This window comes from Alligator sinensis, unplaced genomic scaffold (genome assembly GCF_000455745.1).
Source record: "Alligator sinensis unplaced genomic scaffold, ASM45574v1 scaffold317_1, whole genome shotgun sequence".
Taxonomy (NCBI): domain Eukaryota; kingdom Metazoa; phylum Chordata; order Crocodylia; family Alligatoridae; genus Alligator; species Alligator sinensis.
Window position 1 is genome coordinate 609,601 of NW_005842582.1, and position 8,013 is coordinate 617,613.

Below are 8,013 nucleotides of genomic sequence, written 5' to 3' on the forward strand. Positions count from 1 at the left end.
GCCTTGGCTTTTCTAGCTCGCTCTGTACAGGTGTAGGCCAGTGCTGAATACTCCGCCTTAGTGGTGTTTCCCATCTTCCATCCTTTATAAGATTCCCTATTTAGGTGCAGGAGGCCAAGGGGTTGCCCAGCACTTTGGCTACTTTTTCTATGGGCTGGAATGGACTTCCCTCATGCTTCAAGAATTGCATCCTTGAGGAGTGACCACTTGTCATGGACTCCCCTCCCTGTCAGGTTATGGCCTCTCAGGGCCTCAACAACTAGCCTCCTAAGCTTGTGAAAGTTGGCTTTCCTAAGGTCAAGGACTTCCGCATTGCTGACTGACTTGCCAGCTTTGCGGTGGATAGAGAAAGTGATCAAATCATGGTCACTGTCGCCCAGCTTCCCTTTGATTCTCAGGTCACTCACTAGATCATCCCCTTTGGCCAGTACCAGGTCTATCAGTGCTTTGCCTCTTGTTGGTCCGTAAATTTCTTGAGATGAATAGAGCTCATCAATGCCTGTGAGGAAGCACCGCAACAGATCAAATTTGGCTGAGTGCTCTTTCCATGAGATGTCAGGGTAGTTAAAGTTGCCCATGACAACCATGCATGACAACTGGCTGAGAGCGTGCAGCCTCAACCAGTTCCCTGCTAAATTAATGGTTAAGTCCTTGCTCTTGATTAGGAGGTCTGTAGTAGACTCCTACCATTATATCCCCTTCACCATGTTCCCCTTTCATTCTTACCGAGAGGGTCTCAAGCTGTCTTTCTTGGTTACCAATCTCCTCCTGTAGGAAAGTGTCCTGCTCCTTCACATAGAGAGGTACACCCCACTCTCTTTTTTGCAATACAATATCTCCTGTACAGGGTATTGCCATCTACACCTGTGGTCCAGAATCAGCCAATGTGTTGTGAACAGATCCAGAGATGTGCTCCTCCCCCTCTATTCAGTGTTGGTGAGGACACAGCTGGAATACCATGTCCAGTTCTGGGCACCACACTTCAGGAAGGGCATGAATAAGCTCGAAAGGGTACAGAGAATGGCCACCCATATGATTACAGACCTGGAGGATAGGCCCTATGAGGAGAGACTGTGGGAACTGGGTTTGTTCAGTCTGAGCAAGAGAAGACTGAGAGGTGACCTGATAGCTGCCTGCAAGTACATCTGGGGTGAACATCCAGGCCAAGTACATCTGGGCCAAGATCTAGGGGAGCATCTCTTCAGAAAGGCACCCCCAGGGAGAATGAGGACCAACAGGCAGAAGCTAATTGAGGAAAAATTTAGGTTGGACATTAGGAAAAACTTCTTTTCCATAATGGTATCTAGAATCTGGAACACACTCCCAGCAGAAGTGGTACAGTCACAATCCTTGGAGGTGTTCAAGAGGAGGTTGGACAAGCACCTTGTTGAGCTCATTTGAGCCCAATAACCTCCTGCCCAGGGCAGGGGACCGGACTTGGTGATTTTACAGGTCCTTTGACTCTGATTCTATGATTCACACTCCTGCCAAAAACTTTGCTGACCCCTGCCCTATGGGCTTTTTTCACCTAAGCATTAGTGCACAACAAATACCACTTGCCACATCTCTGTTTCCAATAAACAAACCAGTTAGTCTCAATTTTATACAATCTTCTCATTGCATGAAAATCATTATGCTTCTGTTTTATTTTTCCCCTGTGTATTTCATGGGAAGTAATATTAACGCATGTGTTTGCGTTATGACTCTGAGGGCTTTGGAGCTGTGTAGGAGACAAATCCAAATTAGAATAACTCGATACTTATAAACCAGGGGTCAGCAATATTTTTGGGTAAAGTGCCAAAAAAACCCTGCAACCTCGAGTCAGAAGATGTTGGTGTGCTGGGGCGGACAGCAGGGGAACCTTGAGGTGCCTGATCCTTTTTGTGGCAGTGCATTCCTAACCCCTTCCCTGCCATCTGCCCAGAAGTGTGTGTAGTCACTGCCAGCAACAAGGGGGGCTGGGGCTCTGGATGCCAGTGCAGCTGTTTGCAGCCTCATGGCTGCCTGCTGCAAGCAGCCTGGGCTTTGGGCAGGTTTTCATTCCTGTTTTCCTGATCTCCAACTATTTCCTTTTTTGCAAATAGCCTCATTTCTACCTTGTATTCTATCACTGTAATGTCTCCCTTTAGCTTTCCCCACCCTGCTTTTGTCCCCCTCCCCTCTCTGCTTTACCTTTCTGCTTTACCTTTTGTCTTTCTAATTTCTACTTATTTACATTCTCACTGACATCCTGCCACACTTAAAGCTTCTCTTATTCCTTGGAGTCTCAGAACAGCAGAAGGAGTATACCTGAAGAAGGGTTATTGCACCCCAAAGCTTGCCAAGAACTTTTTTCCAACTACTCAGTTGGTCTAATAAAAGCTATCACATCTATGCAAAGAACCTTGCCTGCCTGTTCTTCATAAGGCCCCTTCTGGCCCTACTTTTCTCTGATGCTATATGCCTAAAATTTGTTCGACCTGTCTGCTCTAAAAAAACTTTAGCCATACTGTTATACTGTCATACCATTAACATACTGTTAACATCATAGGTCCACTGTTTGTAGCTGAAAGTACAATGGGGAAGTTACCAATAAAACTTTAAGTAGAGGGGAAAAAGTACTTATGTAATACATAGATAGCTTGTTTTGCCAACATTTTGGAGAAAGAAAACTCAAACATGCTTTCATTCTAGAAAAGTAGGTAGAACAGAATACAAAAATAATTGAATAGTGATAAAAGTCACTAATCAGTGCAAGCTTTGGGCTTCTACAATTACTAATTCTTCTGCTAATATAATTATGAGTAAGCACACTTATACTGAAGACCGTATTTACTCAGTTTTATTTCAAAGCAGATTTTGAATATCTGTGAAAATGACTTGATTTTCTAGTATAGCAAAACACAAGCCAACTACTCAGTTGGTCTAATAAAAGCTATCACATCTATGCAAAGAACCTTGCCTGCCTGTTCTTCATAAGGCCCCTTCTGGCCCTACTTTTCTCTGATGCTATATGCCTAAAATTTGTTCGACCTGTCTGCTCTAAAAAAACTTTAGCCATACTGTTATACTGTCATACCATTAACATACTGTTAACATCATAGGTCCACTGTTTGTAGCTGAAAGTACAATGGGGAAGTTACCAATAAAACTTTAAGTAGAGGGGAAAAAGTACTTATGTAATACATAGATAGCTTGTTTTGCCAACATTTTGGAGAAAGAAAACTCAAACATGCTTTCATTCTAGAAAAGTAGGTAGAACAGAATACAAAAATAATTGAATAGTGATAAAAGTCACTAATCAGTGCAAGCTTTGGGCTTCTACAATTACTAATTCTTCTGCTAATATAATTATGAGTAAGCACACTTATACTGAAGACCGTATTTACTCAGTTTTATTTCAAAGCAGATTTTGAATATCTGTGAAAATGACTTGATTTTCTAGTATAGCAAAACACAAGCTATAGCAGGCATAGGGGAAATATCTGGGAATTCCAATAAAGTGACATTCAAACATGCCAGGTTTTGTTAGGTCATTTCTGCTTCATATTTATTTTATTTTGGCAAACAATCAGGCAGATTCCTGCTGTAAAGACTACAGAATTCCCTTACTCTTTTAGAAATACTTGGTCCTTATTCCCTAAGGTATGGAATGGGCTGGAAGTAAATTAGTGAAAGTTTAAAACAATTTAAATGATAGTTGCGTGTAAGATACAAGCAGCATGTTGCCTAAATAAATCAGACACTTAGAATCAGACACTACTTGATCTTTTTAGAGGCCAAATATCATGACTTTACAATTGATAGGTTTTTCTTCTCTAGTGAAGCTTGTGATCTTTTGTAGTGTTGATTTACTAAACACCTGGAAAAATAATGCTATGATCCACTTTTCACCATATAATCCACTTGATTGAAGGTTTCCCATTGAAATTTAAAGTATCCATTGAGAGAGTAGGAGGGTAGTGTGTCAGAGGTTTAAAGTTAATAAGGGATGATAATATGCTGATGACTTTAAACAGCACATTATCTTAATCATGATTTAAAAAGCCTTTACAGGAAATACTAACTCCAATGTGTGCAAAATGCACCCCACTTCTCCAACCTCATGACGTAAGAAATGGGTGCAACAGTACTCTCGCTATAAAAGCCTAAATGGAGACAAGGCCACTTTAGCTTTTATAGCAAATTAGCTAGACTATATCAGCACTGCATCTCCAGCCTGCTGTTTAGTTGATTTTACTTAATCTCACAGTAGATTTAAAATTCCTTGTCTTTACTGTGCTTTTGGAGTGGGGTAAAAATGCAGGTTCATTATCTTGTGGCTTTAAAAAAAACACACTTTTAAAAATATTTAAGGAAATAGCCTTAGATGACCCTAGAAGAAATTCAGGAGGCATTCAACAAGCCTTCTTCAGGTAGAGTTTTGGTGCCTATAATACAGGGATGGGGAATTATTTTGGCTGGAGAGCCTCTTAATGAGTTTTGGTGAGCTGTTGAGGGCTGCACACAACATATTTCAACAAATTATAGATAAAAAAATAAATCATATACTAAAAATCAAACCTCTACCATAACATTACATAAAAAAATATTATGTAAAAAAATAATTTTGGTCCTGATTTATGTGTTTTTGAGTGGTACATATAGAGGTGATTACATAACAGTTAAAAAAAGTCTTATTTTTGTATATTGTGTGTAGGGTTGTGGGGGTAGAGGGTGTGTGTGAGGGATGGGTGTTGTGGAGGTGCGCACATGTGTGTGTCAGAGAGCTGCCTGTGTGCTAGGTTCTGCAACCTGGCCAGGGGTGGGGGGAAGAGGAGTAGGGGGCACATGTGGGGGCCCACTCTCTCTCTGTCTCTCTATCCAGCCTGTGGCTGCCCACTCAGTGCTTCCAATGGAGCTAAGCCCTGCCTGCTCCTATCCGGGGCAGCTAGCAACGTACTCCCATTCCTGGCCAGCCCAGGTACTGCTTGGCTCCCACCACCTCCAGTGGTTCCTCCTCCTCCTGCCCCTTCTGTGTTGCTCTGGGCATCAGGTAGCACGGGGAAGTGGCAGCAGCCATGGAGATGTGTGCCAGGCATCACACGCTCACACAGAGTGTTAGCCTCTTATTCTGCATCTGTAGTCATGTATCCTTGAGTGTGGCATCAAGAGTTTGGGTGCTAGTGAGGAAGCTCCTGCGTGATTTCAGACACTTATGTGCTGAGGGATGGTCACACATTGGGTGTCTCACATTTTTAGTTTGTTTCCATCCTTCTGTCCTACTAGCCACTGCTCTTATGATGTCAGGCGTAGCGATGCCATCCAGCAGGTACACGCTGTTTAGGCTGGCAGGCTTCAGAAATCCTGTGATATATTGGCTGCTATCATGAAGTCAAGGTGCTCAAGTATGGATCTCTCCCCTAAAAGACACGTTACAAGGACGAGTTACAACTTATAATTTAACTGGTTTTAAGGACATCCATTAAATGGTATGTCCTCAGCTGAGAAAGAGCAAAAGGAGTAAACAGAAAGTGATTTTCCCCAGGAGTTAACCACAGGAGGGAGCCAGGGAGCAGGAAGCTTGCACAGCCCATTAGTAGATGTGCTGGGTATCTTTTTTTGGTTTGTTCTCTCTCTCCCTCTCTCTCTCTCTCTCTCTCTCTCTCTTTCACAGCCCAGGTGTCCTCCAGAGAGCAAAGGAGCCATAAATGGAGACTGGATCAAGCAGTCGTGACTTGTGTGGAAAGTGCCATGTTTGTGTTCCTCCCAGAGGAGGGGTTGGCAACGTTTTTAGGCAGAGTGCCAAAACCCACACAACCTTGATTTGTAAAATGTTGGTGTGCCAGGGGCAGATGGCAGGGGAGCTGTGAGGGACCTGATCCTTGTTGTGGCAGCACAGCCCTGGCCCCTTTCTCAAGGCATGTGCGCCGCACAAAATGTCTTTGCGTGCTATGCTCTGGCACTTGTGCTGGGGATCACCAACACCTGTCCCAGAGGGTTAAAACCACTTAATCTGTACTAAGTATAAGCTGGTGTCTGTCTTGGAGGAAAAGATTGAAAGGGTGGAATCACAGGTGTCCACACTATTAAGGAAAATGAAGGTTTCTTGGACAGGAGTTATGAGGGGCTGGCGCTGGAGAGACCCAAGGGAAAAGAAGAGATGACTTTTCTGGAAGAAGGAGAGTCCCCAGAATTCAAGAGAAACCTCCTGAAGTCAGCAACTGCTTTCAAGCATTGTGTGGTGGAAGGGCTGAGGAGGAAAAGGCAGAGGGCAGGACAGCAGCAGGCTAGAGCTGAAGGATGCAGCAGTCTGGAGAGCAGGAAGTACAGTGTCCTAGGGATGGAGGCTCTGAGGCCTGTGCACCAAGAAGGAATAGAAGAGCAATAGTGGTTGGGGGGGACCTTCTGTGGGCGATAGAAAGACTCATTTGTTCTCACATGGGGGCTCTGGAGCCCAAATCCAGGGAAGCCTGCCACAGCTCATCCCTCTCTCAGGCCACACCCTAGCTCTGCTTGTCCACCTGGGTACCAGCCATGCTGCTAGCAATGTCACCCAGCAGGTCAGGGGACCAGTGCCGTAGCAAGGAATTTTGGTGCCCGGGACAAGCCCACAGCAGCAGCCTGTCCTTGCCCCATGCACAGATCCGGGGGCACACAGTTCCCATGCTTGCCCGGGGGTGCACGCGGTGGTGGGATCTGCCCTCCCCCCTGTCCCTGCACCCCCCTAAATGAGCCACTCATGGCTCTGTCCTGTGCCCCACCCTGGCTGGGCAGCTCCTGTTGGTGCCCCATCACTTCGGCGCCTGGGGCGGTAGCCCTGCTTGCCCCCCCTTGCTACAGCACTGCAGGGGACACTAGGAGGCAGGTGGACTGAGAAGCTTTGAGGCAAGCGGTCTCATCCGCCCTCCCTTGGGCCTGCAGCTCTTGCCCCTGCCCTGCTGCTCCAAGGCGGTGGTGGGGCCACGAGGCGGGAATGCAAAAGTCACTCAGGTGCAGGCCATAGAGAGTGCCAGGAGGGAGCCCAGCAGTGCCCTTCAGCTGGCACTCTCTGAGGCCTGCTTAATTTATGGTGCTTTATAAATTTAAACACTATAAATTAAGAGGTGCTTAATTGATGCCCACAGCTGGGCAGGTTGCTGTTTTGCTTTGCTTGGCTCCAGCCCGGCTGAGCAAAGCTGCAGGCACAGCATTGCCAGGCCTTAAATACAAAATTATTGTATTGGAAGCTTAAAATGATCAATTTGCTGAAAAATGACAGTATGCTGACAAAATATGCCCATCAGCTGCAAATAAATCTTCTTCTTGTTGACTTTATAGCGTTCACTGGAAACTGTCTGGAGCGAGGGAGAAGTGGGCCGTCAAGGTGGAAGTCTTGCTCTGTTTTGAGGCCAGCAGCCCTGAGACTGCGTTGAGAGCTAACCCAAAAGTGGGCTCTCAACCTCCTGAAGACTCAGGACAAGCGCAGTGGCTTCTTAACTTGGCAGGGGAAATACCATGCATCTGTGCAAACAAGGTCTGTGTTTTTACCTGTCTGTGAGCATATTCTGAAAGTGGAATTTAGGTCCTGACTTTTGACAATATGTTCCTCATATCTTGAAGAAAAACTGCAAGAAGGCAGTTTTCCCGAACCGCTCCTCTGGTGTGGTTCAGTACCCACCGAGGTGCGCAGCTTTAAGCCCAGTTGATGGAAAAGGGAGTCTCCTCCCTTGCTTATGACTGAGGGCAAGCAAAACTTGGGGGCAACTAGGATGCCAGCCAAAGGATTTGGAAACATCTGAAGCCCCAGGTGTGGGTGGCGGATGTTTGCCGGTAGCAGGGCCCCTTATGGTTCTGGACTCTTGGATTTGGAATGAGTTGGGGCTAATTTGGCCTGGACTACAAATGAAATGAAAAAACCAACAAACCCCAAAGGGGGTTCAGGCTCCCCGAGAGCGGCTTGGGCTCTGCATCTGCTGATGCCTCAAACCCACGAGCTGCCTCCCAGGCGGTGGCAGAGTTTCAACGGGGTTTGCTCTGACTGATCGCACCAGGCTGGAGGCGGGGGGGGTGCGG